This window comes from Eretmochelys imbricata, chromosome 3 (genome assembly GCF_965152235.1).
Source record: "Eretmochelys imbricata isolate rEreImb1 chromosome 3, rEreImb1.hap1, whole genome shotgun sequence".
NCBI classification, from domain to species: domain Eukaryota; kingdom Metazoa; phylum Chordata; order Testudines; family Cheloniidae; genus Eretmochelys; species Eretmochelys imbricata.
The window spans coordinates 3,618,276-3,631,525 of NC_135574.1; the positions used below are offsets into that span (position 1 = coordinate 3,618,276).

The 13,250-nt window shown below is 46.4% G+C and overlaps 1 protein-coding gene across 1 annotated transcript in view; it reads right to left on the reverse strand.

The window, feature by feature from the left end:
• Window positions 1-13,250, reverse strand: part of LOC144262483 (interferon-induced very large GTPase 1-like) — a 33,032-nt gene that overhangs the window by 17,805 nt on the left and 1,977 nt on the right. The window contains exon 2 of the mRNA XM_077812299.1: window positions 488-573. The gene's annotated coding sequence lies outside the window, so the exon portion shown is untranslated. The remainder of the gene's footprint in view (window positions 1-487; window positions 574-13,250) is intronic.

Below are 13,250 nucleotides of genomic sequence, written 5' to 3' on the forward strand. Positions count from 1 at the left end.
GTAGCATTCACCTTCATTTTGTATTTCCTGGAGTTCAGAGGTTTAATTTTAGCCACTCTTCACATACTGGATGGGCACAAGGCAGCACTAGACAACCTGAGCTCTGTGTTAGCAAAGAGTTGGGCAGTTAATTGGTTTATGAAGCTTTGGATTTTCAAGGCCGTTTGCAGAGAAAAGCCCTAAAAAGTTACTTTTAAAAAAATTAAAGTGGAGATTCTCCTTTTGAGAGAATCAGGAACGTCTGCTCTTCCTGCCTTATAACACAGGAACAAGGGGACAATCAATGAATTTAAAAGATGGAGAAATTTACAGCTGAAAAGGGAATATTTTTTCACACAGTGTTAATTCAAATGTGGAACTTGCTACCACGGGAAATCATTGGGGCCAAGAATTTAACAAGCTTCAAAAATCAACTGGACAAGTTCATAGAAAAATATTCAGAGTTATCATAATTCATAACAAAGTTTGGAAGGAATATAAAGCTTACCTTGATAAGGAGAGAGATGAAGCTCAGGATATGTAACACTTCTGTGGTCGGTACTGCGACATACGGGACCGGAACTTGGCCGCTTACTGTTAAGATTGAAAAGAAGTGGGACACTGTTCAGATGAAGTGTCTCTGATTTTATTTGTGAGTCACATCCTTCCTTAGCTCCCCCAAATAACATTCTTGTTCTGGGCTTCAGCCTGCCCCTGGCTGAGATGGGTCTCCTCTTCATCTAGGGACCCCAGCAGGAACTTTCTACTCAGCGGGGTTCCCCAGCTCTGGCCAGTTCTGTCCCCAACTCCCTTCACCTCCGGCTCTGCACCAGCTCTCCCACCCAGCAGCTCCCAACTACTGCTCTCTTGGGGCGCAGGCAGCTCTCTGCAGGGAACTCCCACCAGTGCCCTGCTGCAGCTTCCTGATCTGCCCTCAACTGCTGCCAGGTGTCTTCTGTCATGTCCCATCAGGAGGCAACTAACTAGTCAGGTGACCTAGACCCATTCCCTTTTAAAGGGGCCAGTCACCCTGGGACAGGGTCCTACAGACAACAGCCCCCTTCGGTGCCCAACCCTGAATTATCCTGAGAGCAGCAGGTCTGTCCTGTGTACCGAATGAGGCAGGAGTCCTGCTGGAAAACAGTACGTGATCACGTAAAAGCAGACTGTGTCATAAAGCAAAAGAGGCTGAATTTAGGCTGCAACCTTAATTCTGGCATTTCCTAACTTTTCAGTGGTTGACTCTGCAACCTTAATACTGTTCTTTTAGCAGAGGCTTTCTATCTGTAATCTCCTACTCAATTGAAAAACAGCAATTCTATCATGTGGAATCATAGTGGCATCTACATGGTTCATCAGCAGGGTTGGAACCTTTAGATCCATCGAACAGACCCCTGCCCATGAGCGAACTGAAAACGGAGAGCAACAGCAGGTCCTCACCTACTCTGTGGGCCAGCCCTAGAAGGGAACAAAACACACATTTCACCAGTGGGTTCCCCAGGTTATTTGCTGACAGCAGAGCAGTGGTGAGTCTCAGGAATCATGGGTTCCAGTCCAGGCTCTGGAGGGGCGTGTGTCTACAGAATCAGATTCTTCTTCCATCCCCCCACAAGCTTGACCCCTTTTGTCCTGTCCCCTCCAGCCTGTACTTGTCCCGGTTCTGTCTCTTCACCAACCCTGGCTCCTTGTGCCATTCTCCTCACCTACCCAGTCCCAGTCTCCATGCCTCACATTTGTCATCCTAGTCTCTTTGCCCAGCCAGTCCTCGTGTTCTCATCCTCATTCTTGGCTGCTCAGCCAATTGGTTTCTCTCCTTCAAATCCCCCATTCTTCTGTTGTTCCCCCCTTCCATCATTCCTTCCCCGACACTGGCTTCCAGTTACAGTCTCCTCATCCGGTCTCATTCTGCCCCCTTCTCTGTGGATCCTTGTTCCAGTTTCCTACCTCCCCAGCTCACGTCCCAACCTCATTGCCCAGCTATTACTCGTTCACTGTCCACATCCTGGCTCCTCTTCAGATCTGTCTCCATTCCTCCTCTGGTTCTCTATCCCCCTCCTCTTGACCAGCCGGTCCCAGTCCCTCCTACTCCCCCAGCTCTCAGTCCCTGTCTCCCAGCCCATTTAGTCCTAGTCTACTCCACAACAGGAGTTTCATTCTCCTTGGCTATCCAGTCCCAGTCTCCCCATTCCACCCAACTCCCAGTCCCCAGTTCTCTGCAGCCTTCAGTCCCAGTCCCCATCACTCAAGCTCATTTCTCAACCTACTCCCCCCACATCCCTGTTCCAGTTTTTGTCTTGTCTACATTTGATTCAGGCCACTTCCTCCTCCAGCCTGCCTTTGCACCAGCTGGGGAGCCTTGAGACCCCAGGAGAAAGAGGCCCCTTGCACTCAGTTTCTGTGCCCAGCCCTGGCCGAACCTGGAGGATCCAGGAGCAGCAATTTCAGGAAAACTCCTGCTTGGCCCCTGCAGCCCCAGGCTGGGTCATGCTTAGTGCAGATGGTATCTGGGGATAATTTAACTGCAAAGCTCCAGCGAGTCTCTACGGAGAACTAAGATTTTTCAAAGGCTTCTGACTTGACCAAATTTGGGAGAAATTTCACAGGGGTGGCAAGAAGCGCATCATTGATGCCAGGCTGGACCCCCTGACACAATTCAAGTTCTTACTCCCAAGCCTGGGGCCACGAGAGCTTCTCAAGGAAAAAGCTGGACAGTGTTTTAACAAGGGCAACACAAAGTATTTTCCCCAAACCTGTTCTTGGCAGTGGTGAAGTGCTTTCGCTGAAACTTTCCAAACCTGAACCCAGCACTGACACCAGCGTGGAAAGTTTCAGCCCAAACTGTGAAAGTTTAGCAAAGTGAAAAGCAACGGACAACAGGGCTCTTTCAATGGAAATGTTAGGCACCTTAGCTATAGGCATCCCACCTGTGCTATCTGTAAGACTAGATTGTATCGTCTAATCTCCTTAGTCCTACCAGCAGGCTCTTGAGTATGGTCTCCCCGTCCCCTTGGAATCTGCCTTCCTCTTCTAACACCAGAGTCTTCCCACCATTAGCATCCTGACCTACAACCTGCTGCTGGACCCAAATGTCCCCTCAAATGTCTGCCTGATCTGATCTGATGTTCTCAAAATCCAAAACAGAACCGTACCTCTCCAAAGTTTTCCAGCTCTCTGCGTTGCTCTGTCCTTGTTCCACTCTTTTGTCACTCACAGAGCAGTGACTCTGCAAGGCTGTTTATACAGCAAAGGCTCAGCTTTGGTAGTTAACCAATAACTCGCCCCTGATTTCCTGTAAATCACAATATGAACAGAAAGGGTAATAAATACCATCACTGGCTGGGCAAAGTTCTGACTGAGGTGTCAGGTACCATAACGCCCTATAGAAGTAAGACAAAACTCAGACTGGCTGGGATGTGGCAGTATGGGATAGACTCTTAGTGGGATTTTCCTGGTTAAAATCAAAGGGGAAAAGTTAGTAATTTAGGCCCAGGTCCACAACCGTATTTAGGCTCTTAACTTCCATTGGTTTAGGAGCCTAAATCCCATTGAGGGTCTGGGCCTTGCCATCTAAAGAAGACATTTTTTATAATGTTTTGTAACAGGGAAACCCGATTGATTGGCAATGGAAATATTCTATTGCTTCTTGCTTCTTTTCGTGCTGCTCCCTAGGCACTGAGCAACCTCCCAATCCTGGTCAGAGAATATAAATGTAAGCTTTCTACAACAATTCATCTAACAGGAGAAGGATAAAAAACTGTCAATTCAACCCTCAAAGTGCTGTAACTTCCCTGAAGGAAATGTCAGACACAAGAAAAAACGTAGCCATGTGGAGTTTTTTAAAAATGGCCCTAGCAAAGCTCAAATGATATTTCCCTCCCAAGCTGCTAATAAAATTAACAATTGCATTTAAAAATGATGTTTTAACCCAAAAGACACATAATGTCAGACCTAATAATGAGCCGTGATCATTATTTATTATTTATTATTGTCATAGTACCTAGGAGCCCAGGACCAGAACCCATGGTGCTGGGTGCTGTACAAATAACTCTGTATCTTTCGCAGGGGTCCTGGCTCTGCAATAGTGCCCCAATTTCCACCCCTTCCGGGGTCCGTAAGAATCATTTTTGGATGTGTGCATTTATGGCACTGTCAGCCAGTTTTTGTGACAATTTTTTTTAATCTATTTAATTTGTTCTTATGAGAATTTCATATTTTAGAGGAGAAAGTTCTGTTGTGCATTTACTACTAATCCAGACTGTTGCACAATTTGTTGATTCTTCGGCCCAGCTGTACACCCAATGAGAGAGCAGCATATTCAGCTGCTGCCTCTGATAGCTGTATGCAGCAGCAGGGGGTGTCAGAGAGATTCCTCTGCCTGCAGACATTTGGTGGTGTGTGGGGATGTGCAGGGTGTGGGGACCTGGAGGGGGTGCAGAGACAGGGATCGGTAGGGGTTACAGATTTCCTCCAACCCCTGCACTCAGAGCTGCTTTGTGCTTTACCCTCCAGTTAGTTCTTAGCCTCCCCTTCCCACCTGATCCCAGAAGTTCACACCTCCCATTCCCAAAGCCTCTTTTACCTTCCCCTCCCCAGACCTGGTTGGGAATTGTTCCCTGCATTCCCCTGCCCTGGGGCCCTTCTCCTTCTACAGCCTATATACACTAAGACTATGGAAGAGCTATCTCTCCTAATGAAAATGGAACAATTCCTAGAGGGTGTCCCTGAAGAGATACAAAGATACATCCTAGATGGGAAGCCCAAAACCCTAACGGAGAGAGATCGGAGCTAGGTGGGTGGAAGTGACGGAGAGGACCAGAACTAGCAGCAGGTTGGGGGGATACCAGAAGGGATGCCCAGAGATGGCATACCACCACTGGGGGCAACTCAAGGGCCTACCTCGCGGGCAGGAGCCCTCTCCACCACAAGGGAAACCCCAGATGCTCTCTCATCCCACAACTCCATTCTCCAGCAACCTACTTCACTCTAGCGACAAGCCAGCTGGGCGATGTTCTAAATGTAACAAGGTGGGGCATGTGAAGGCCAACTGCTTCAAGACCACCAGCAGAGTGCAGTTCATTGCACCAAGGTCTCAGGCCCAGATGCCCCTCAGATACCCCCAGAGCGAAGGGAGATCATGACTGTGGGCAGGAAGAAGGTTATCCCATGGAGAGACACTGGAGCACAGGTGTCAGCTATCCGTCGGTCCTAGTGGACCCCAAACTCATGAACCCAGAGGTCCAAGTAACAGTTCAATCCTTCAAGGTGGATTCTTTTGACCTGCCCAAAGGCGCCGACTCCATGGGTGCTCCGGGGCTCAGCACCCACCAGCAGACCTGCCAATCAGCTCCCCCCCCCCAGCACCTCCCACCTGCCGCAAAGGGGAGACATGGGGCGGGAAGGGGCAGGGGTGGGGATTTGGGGGAAGGCGTGGATTGAGGACAGGGCCTGGAGTGGAGCAGAGCGGAGGTCGAGCGTCCCCCTGGCAAATCAGAAAGTCGGCACCTCAGCCTAATCTGATTGGTAATGATGTATTTTTGAGTTGTGGTGCACCCTAACCCACTGCCCTACCCCGGAGCCTGGTCACCTCAGGTGTAGCTTTATGAAATGCCCAAAAAAAGAACCCTCAGTGACAAGCCCACATTCGAACGGAGGGTTTGGATCCCAGAGAGCTGGATGAAGTGTCACCCAGAACTGGACGAGATGTTCTGGATAAGCTGGGTGCAAAAGTTCTCGGAGGGAATCCCCAACTCTAACTAAACCCCACCCAAAGAATTAAAAAGAAATGGGGCACGAATGACATTTGCAGCCCTTCACTGTGCTGGTACGTTCTGCCCTGTTCCCACAGGGCTGGTCTTGTTAGCTCCTCGGGGCAGGGATGGTCTTCTACTCTTTTGTTCAATGGCTGGCACACTAGGTTCCTTTTCTCAGCTGGCCCTCAGGCCAGGGGACCAGCTAGACACTTTCACAAGGCTCTTTGCTCTTTGTGAGGGGAGCTGCTGTGGCAAGAGATGCTGACCTCCTGCTCTGCCCAACTGCTTTCGTGGGGTAAAGGGATTTGGGAACGTGCTCAGCCCTGTCCTGCTAGGCACAAGAATGAAAAAATCATGAGAGAGATCCCAAAAATTCATGTGATGGGTCCAAAAATCATGACTGTTTAAAAAGATCAGCTGGTGGGGTTTTCTTTGTTGTGGTTTTTGGCCTGTCTTCTGACTTTTGAACTTCCCCTGTCCACTCCGAAAGTGTGGGTGACAATTCGTCCTGCCGACTGCTGTAAATTGAAAGCAATTTTGTCCCCTGCCGAAGAAGGTGTTGCTAGCAGACCCACCTGAGATCTTGGCCCCATTGTGGTAGGCACGGTACAAACACATAGTAAGAGATTGACCCTACCCTACCCTGAAGAGCTACAGTCCAGTGCAAAGAATAGCAATGGGTTTGTGAATGGCAGCTGGACCTGGGACTCACCAAACTTATGTATAAGGGCTATCAAACATCCATTAAGTGGAAGCCCTTTATAATTCCTGCTGAGCTGAGCTGGATTCAGACTGACAGCCTCCATAACCATTAATGTGACACCTGTGAGAATGGGACTTGCTTTCTGGAAAGAGAAGTTTAGTAAATGAAGTTCTGACCATGTTGATGCTCAGACAAGCAGGATTTTCTCCCACTCTCTGATAGGGTGACCAGACAGCAAGTGAAAAATCGGGATGGGGTGTGGGGGGTAATAGGAGCCTATATAAGAAAAAGACCCAAAAATTGGGACTGTCCCTATAGTATCGGGACATCTGGTCACCGTACTCTCTGAACACATCAGCAAAATCTTCACATGTTGCTCTCACTTTCAAATATGGTGTAAACCTGCCACACCCTGTTCTTAAAGGGAAAACTTCCATTAACCAAACGCAAATTATAAAAAATTAACTGTGAAACAATACGAACACTACATCCACCCTCACTTCCAGATGCATTGTTTTGCGGTACAGAGGCACCACTTACAATTACTCCAGGATTTTTACAGTTTCATAGTTAGGGCTGAGTTCAGATTTGCACTTAAAGCAGGGATTCCTTCACTTGGTTATGTATGAAACATACAGTGTGTGCTCTCCAAAGCTATGCCTGAACTTGTTGAGTTCAGAATGAATTTTTCTGAAAATGTACAAGTAAATTGAATAACGTGTTCATGAGTTAAAATTCATTCTCAAATGGTTTTTTAAATAAATTTAGCACAGGTGCCGGAACATTTATTTTGTCCCAAATGATCTTCTTAACAGAATAGTGCAGACCTTTCAAACTGACAATATAGTTAAAAATCATTTGAGCATTAATTACATCTGAAGGTTTGGGGGTGGGGGGCGGGTTAAGGATTAATGGTCTTTTTTTTTTTAACCATTCTTCACAGTAAAGTTTTCCCCTTCAGCCGTGGTTGAAGAATGATGATGTACTACAGATAGTTCCATGGCAAACTGACCCCTTTCAAAATGGCCGCCATCTCTTATTCTCAGAGGAACGGAAGCCAAGCAGTTCTCAGAGAACATAGTCGTGTTGACAGCATATGTGGCCAGGTCACCATCTTCCTGAGAACAGTTTGGCATTCAGTCTCATTCACTCTCAGACGCTTTGGTTTCATGTTTAATTTTCACATCGGAAATTTTAATCTGGGAATTTCCTTGTTTTTTAAAAATCATGTAACAATTTAACAGAAAGAACATTATAGCGATGTTTTAATGATCCCCAAAGAAGCATTACAGATCCAGAAAATTCAGAGGTAAGGTTAAACTTAAAAGAAATCCAAACATGTCAAGCCATGGAAATGCACAGTTACCACACGCACAGGCTCCCTCTCGAGCGAAGGTACAGAGTACCGAGCAGTAATTTAGGTTTAAATATTTTACAGACTTATTGTAATTATCCCCAAACCTAATATACTAAACATGCATAATTAAAATACAACTTAAAAGGAACCCAAACTTATTGCAGTAAGGACATGCACAGTGAGGGCACCCAACAAGGTCCCTTCTGTCCTTTAGTGACACCATGAAATAACCGTGTGGCTGCAATTCAGGTATTTCCATGTGTGTGGGCCCAGACGAGATAAAACTGATTGGTAAAGACTTTTTTTTTCATTATTTTTCTCTCCATGTGTCCCTACAAGGCAAATATAAGGTGATTTGGGCATTTCCATAACCCAATTTGTTTGGATTTCTTTTGGATTTTCCTGGGTTTATAATGGGGATAATTATAACATCCCTGTACTGTACACTCAACCTTAAATCCCCTTTAATGGAGTCCCGTGGCACTTTAGAGACTAACAAATTTATTTGGGCATAAGCTTTCGTGGGCTAGAACCAACTTTGTCAGATGTGGATTCCAGGATTCATGGTAATTTTGGCCATTTTTCATAACTGAAAATTTATCTGTTGGCAGAGGCTGAAGCATAAAAGTGTCTCTGGAGAAAGTCATGAAGAACTGACCGCTTTCTATCAAAGCCCTGAGACGAAGTATAGCAACAAACACTAAAAGCTTAGCCCAAGCTACTTCCTGATAAACCTGGTCCCAGGACTTTCCCAGCCATACATCCTGTTCCCCTCCACTCCCCCCTCACTGGGTCTCAGAGCCCAGACTGCAGCTCAAGTGGGAATGTCTACTCTGCTATTTTTAGTCCCATGTGCAAGCCAGGGCAAAATGGCTGCCATCTCTTGTTGTCCTCAGTGGAACTGAGGTTACTGGTTGCACAAATTTAAGATGCCCTCTTTTAAAATGATCAACACCATCCACTGTTTCCAAGGGTCATGAAGCCAAGTTTGCCCTCAGAGAAGATGGTAGCTTCCTATGCTGTGAAGAGGAATGAGGCTCAGGTGAATGGCAGCAGTGGCTTTCTTTGCTTAGGAAAGCCTGTGGCCTCAGTCTAATTAAGAACTGGTGGCCGATATTTTGAAAGAGGGCAGTTCTTTGTGGAATGAAGATTATTCCCCAGCCCCTGCTGAAGGAGAAAATGTCACTTATGAAATATAATAGCAAAAAATGACCATGAATCTAAAATAAAATCTTCAGCAATAACATACATAATATTTCAGTAAGTTTTAACTACATGGGAAGTTTAAAGAATCAATATTATTTGGTTACTGAGAACATTAGGGACAAATGTGTCTGCCATACCGTGGTAACGTCTTTAAAGGACTCACTTTAAAATTTACTTTAATTGAGATTAATTGTTTTACTTGCATATGCTCATAAAAGTCATTCTATGCTCAGAGTCAACGCTATGAGTTTGGGGCGTATATGATGTATTTTTTCATACATTAAAAAAGGATGAATCCCTGCTTTAAGTGCAAAACTCACTTCAATTCTGGAGCTGCAACCGATGCCCCCAGAAGAAGCAGGAGTTCTCAACTCCCGTGTGCCTAACTATTGTCAGTTAAAATTCAGGATCATTTGGAATCCCAAAGAAGGGGGAAAACTCTTTATGCATTTAATTTTAATAGCGCAAAAGTGGCCTATTTCTGAGATGTTATCAAAGTGTGTGTGACATTTGGAGTTTGTGGAGACTGTGACTGATTTTGTCACAGGATCCCAACAGAATGGTAGGAAAATAGTAAAATTTTAAGAAGGAGAATTTTAAAATGTTTCCTCTGTACCCATTTGTCAATGTTTTTCTAAAAATATTACATGGAAAATTAATTTGGTCTATGAAGAATCACAGGGCCAAGTTTGGAGACAGAATTCAATCATTTAAGTGTGAACCAGACAGATTTTCATGCAAATCCCAACACAGCCCTAACCGTGGAGACACTACTGATGTCCCCGTTGCTGTCATTTGTATTTCAGTGGTCGGGGCAGCTGGTCCTTAGGGAACAATGGGGCTAAGTCCCACCAATATCAGCTCAGGGGTACAGTGTGGTTGGGGTACCCCCTGCTGCCACTGGGGAGCGCCTGGTGGACTCTGGAGCTGTTCCAGCCTCTGGAGCAGCGGCGTCCAATAGAAATTCGATGCTAGCCACCCTTGTGGTTTTGAATTTTTCTTATTAGCCACATTATAAAAAAGCCACATGCATTAGCCACAATTCAATAGCCTATTAGCCACATGTGGCTAGTGGCGAACGGACTGGACACTGCTGCTCTGGAGGCTGCAGGACACCTCTGTGAATGAAGAACCAGGCACAGAAAAAGGAATTCAAGCTTCTGTGGGGCTATTTCAGATCACAGACCCACTCCTCCCCGGTTCCTGCTTTCCCAGAGCCAGCAGAAGTAGGGGGTTTCTGAGCTTGGTGGTGGTGGGTGTCAGGTGGGCAGAGGAAGAGTTCTGCACTTGGGGGTTGGTTTTCTATGCCTGGAGGGTGGGTGGGTTGTAGTTTGTCTGGAAGAGTTGGGTGTGAGATGGCTCAGAGCTGAGGGGTGGGTGTGAACTGTGGTGAGATTGGGTAGCCAAAGAGGGACTCTCAGCCTGTGCCAGACGGTTCTTGCCAGACAGGATGCTATCAAACTAAGTTTCCTTTTACATCTTCTAGGCATTTCCCTTTCTCTGGAGGTGATAGGCATTATCAGGACAGGACTGTATTCCTAACAGCCCAATAGCACCTTCTTTCAACGTGACTAGGATGTGACCGGTCGCTTCCCAGCTTATGGCTGCCTCTCTTGCTTAGCCAGAGATCTCAGCCTAAAGAACAGGGCCTCCAACTGTCACAGTAAGAGAAGGCCCTTACACCGGCAGACAGTGATTTTGATTCTTTATTTTATACCTCTAGAACTAGCCAAGTTCTAAGAATACACCTACATTCTTAGAGGCTGGGTCTTTACAGACAGGCCTGAATATCTATATCCTAACACTCCACCCCTTTTTTTTCTTTTTCTTTTGGGATCCTCCTGCCCAGGTATCCCTGGAGAAGCAGAGGACATATGGCGACACACTTCCTGATAGGGCCAGGCATCAAGGGGGAAGGTGTCGATATTCCATTTGTCCCACTGCCCCGTGTGTAGTATAGTGCCCTGCACCTTCTCTCGTACGGGCATACCACACCTATTCCAATTAGTGTTCCAGACTTCCCATTAGAGTGGGCCCGAGAAGGTTGGGTCCGGGTTGTCTAGTACACTGCAGGGTTTGGAGGGCTTATTACTTATAGGTTGTCTCCATATGCAACGTAACACAAGTACAGTTAACAATACAAAATCCACAGCAACACCGAGTCCTGACCACTGCAGTATGGTCCAATATCCAAGACACCCCCAAAACACTGCCTCTCCTCCTTCGATGGGTCATGATCTGATGTGTCCAGTTGCTGGCAGTTGCAACAAGCTGCCCCTGCAGGTTTTGCTGGCTTTTGTCCTTATCATAAGTCCATTGAATGTTCACAGAGAAATGGGATATTGTCCAAACTAGCTTGACCACTTGGTATGGAATCAGGCAATAGGCCCTGGTTTGATTATTCACAGCAATAAGATTCACAGATCCATTTGTGCACCAAAGTCCAGATAGCAGCATATAGATGGGTGTAGTTTGGTTATGGGCTGGTGTAATTGTGCCCCCAGTAATATGTACATTCCCAGCAAAATACCTTATACACAATACACCCAATTGTCCACCCTTGCATAGGCCATTGATCCTGCTCCTCCATAGTCATAGGAGAAGGAAAAATCAGTCCCCGGAAAAATCATGGAGCAGGTCCTCAAGGAATCAATCCTGAAGCACTTACATGAGAGGAAAGTGATCAGGAACAGTCAACATGGATTCACCAAGGGAAGGTCATGCCTGACTAATCTAATCGCCTTCTATGATGAGATTACTGGTTCTGTGGATGAAGGGAAAGCAGTGGATGTATTGTTTCTTGACTTTAGCAAAGCTTTTGACACGGTCTCCCACAGTATTCTTGTCAGCAAGTTAAAGAAGTATGGGCTGGATGAATGCATTATAAGGTGAGTAGAAAGTTGGCTAGATTGTCGGGCTCAATGGGTAGTGATCAATGGCTCCATGTCTAGTTGGCAGCCGGTGTCAAGTGGAGTGCCTCTGGGGTTGGTCCTGGGGCCGGTTTTGTTCAATATCTTCATCAATGATCTGGAGGATGGTGTGGATTGCACTCTCAGCAAATTTGCGGATGATACTAAACTAGGAGGAGTGGTAGATACGCTGGAGGGCAGGGATAGGATACAGAGGGACCTAGACAAATTGGAGGATTGGGCCAAAAGAAATCTGATGAGGTTCAGTAAGGATAAGTGCAGAGTCCTGCACTTAGGACAGAAGAACCCAATGCACAGCTACAGACTAGGGACCGAATGGCTAGGCAGCAGTTCTGCGGAAAAGGACCTAGGGGTGACAGTGTACGAGAAGCTGGATATGAGTCAACAGTGTGCCCTTGTTGCCAAGAAGGCCAATGGCATTTTCAGATGTATAAGTAGGGGCATAGCCAGCAGATCGAGGGACATGATCATCCCCCTCTATTCGACATTGGTGAGGCTTCATCTGGAGTACTGTGTCCAGTTTTGGGCCCCACACTACAAGAAGGATGTGGATAAATTGGAGAAAGTCCAGCGAAGGGCAACAAAAATGATTAGGGTTCTGGAACACATGACTTATGAGGAGAGGCTGAGGGAACTGGGATTGTTTAGTCTGCAGAAGAGAAGAATGAGGGGGGATTTGATAGCTGCTTTCAACTACCTGAGAGGTGGTTCCAGAGAGGATGGTTCTAGACTATTCTCAGTGGTAGAAGAGGACAGGACAAGGAGTAATGGTCTCAAGTTGCAGTGGGGAAGGTGTAGGTTGGATATTAGGAAAAACTTTTTTCACTAGGAGGGTGGTGAAACACTGGAATGCGTTACCTAGGGAGGTGGTAGAATCTCCTTCCTTAGAAGTTTTTAAGGTCAGGCTTGACAAAGCCCTGGCTGGGATGATTTAATTGGGGATTGGTCCTGCTTTGAGCAGGGGTTGGACTAGATGACCTCCTGAGGTCCCTTCCAACCCTGATATTCTATGTTTCTAAGGGCACATCCAAACATCTTCTGTTGATTTACACTATTTTACACACCCCTCCATTGATTCCCAGTGAGCTCCTCCCCTTCTCATTATTTCCATAGGGCTTATGGGGACCACCTTAGTTGCCATTCCATTTCCAGGTACCATGGTAGCTATTACACAGGTGCTGGCCTCCTAGCTGAGCATTTTGCATTCCCATAAACATCCCCCCCCCCCAGGTTAGCCTTTTGAAGCCATCCCCCACCCACATCATGAGATTTTCTGTTCATTGAAACACAACAATGCTAGCAACAAGACAAACACCACAGACAAA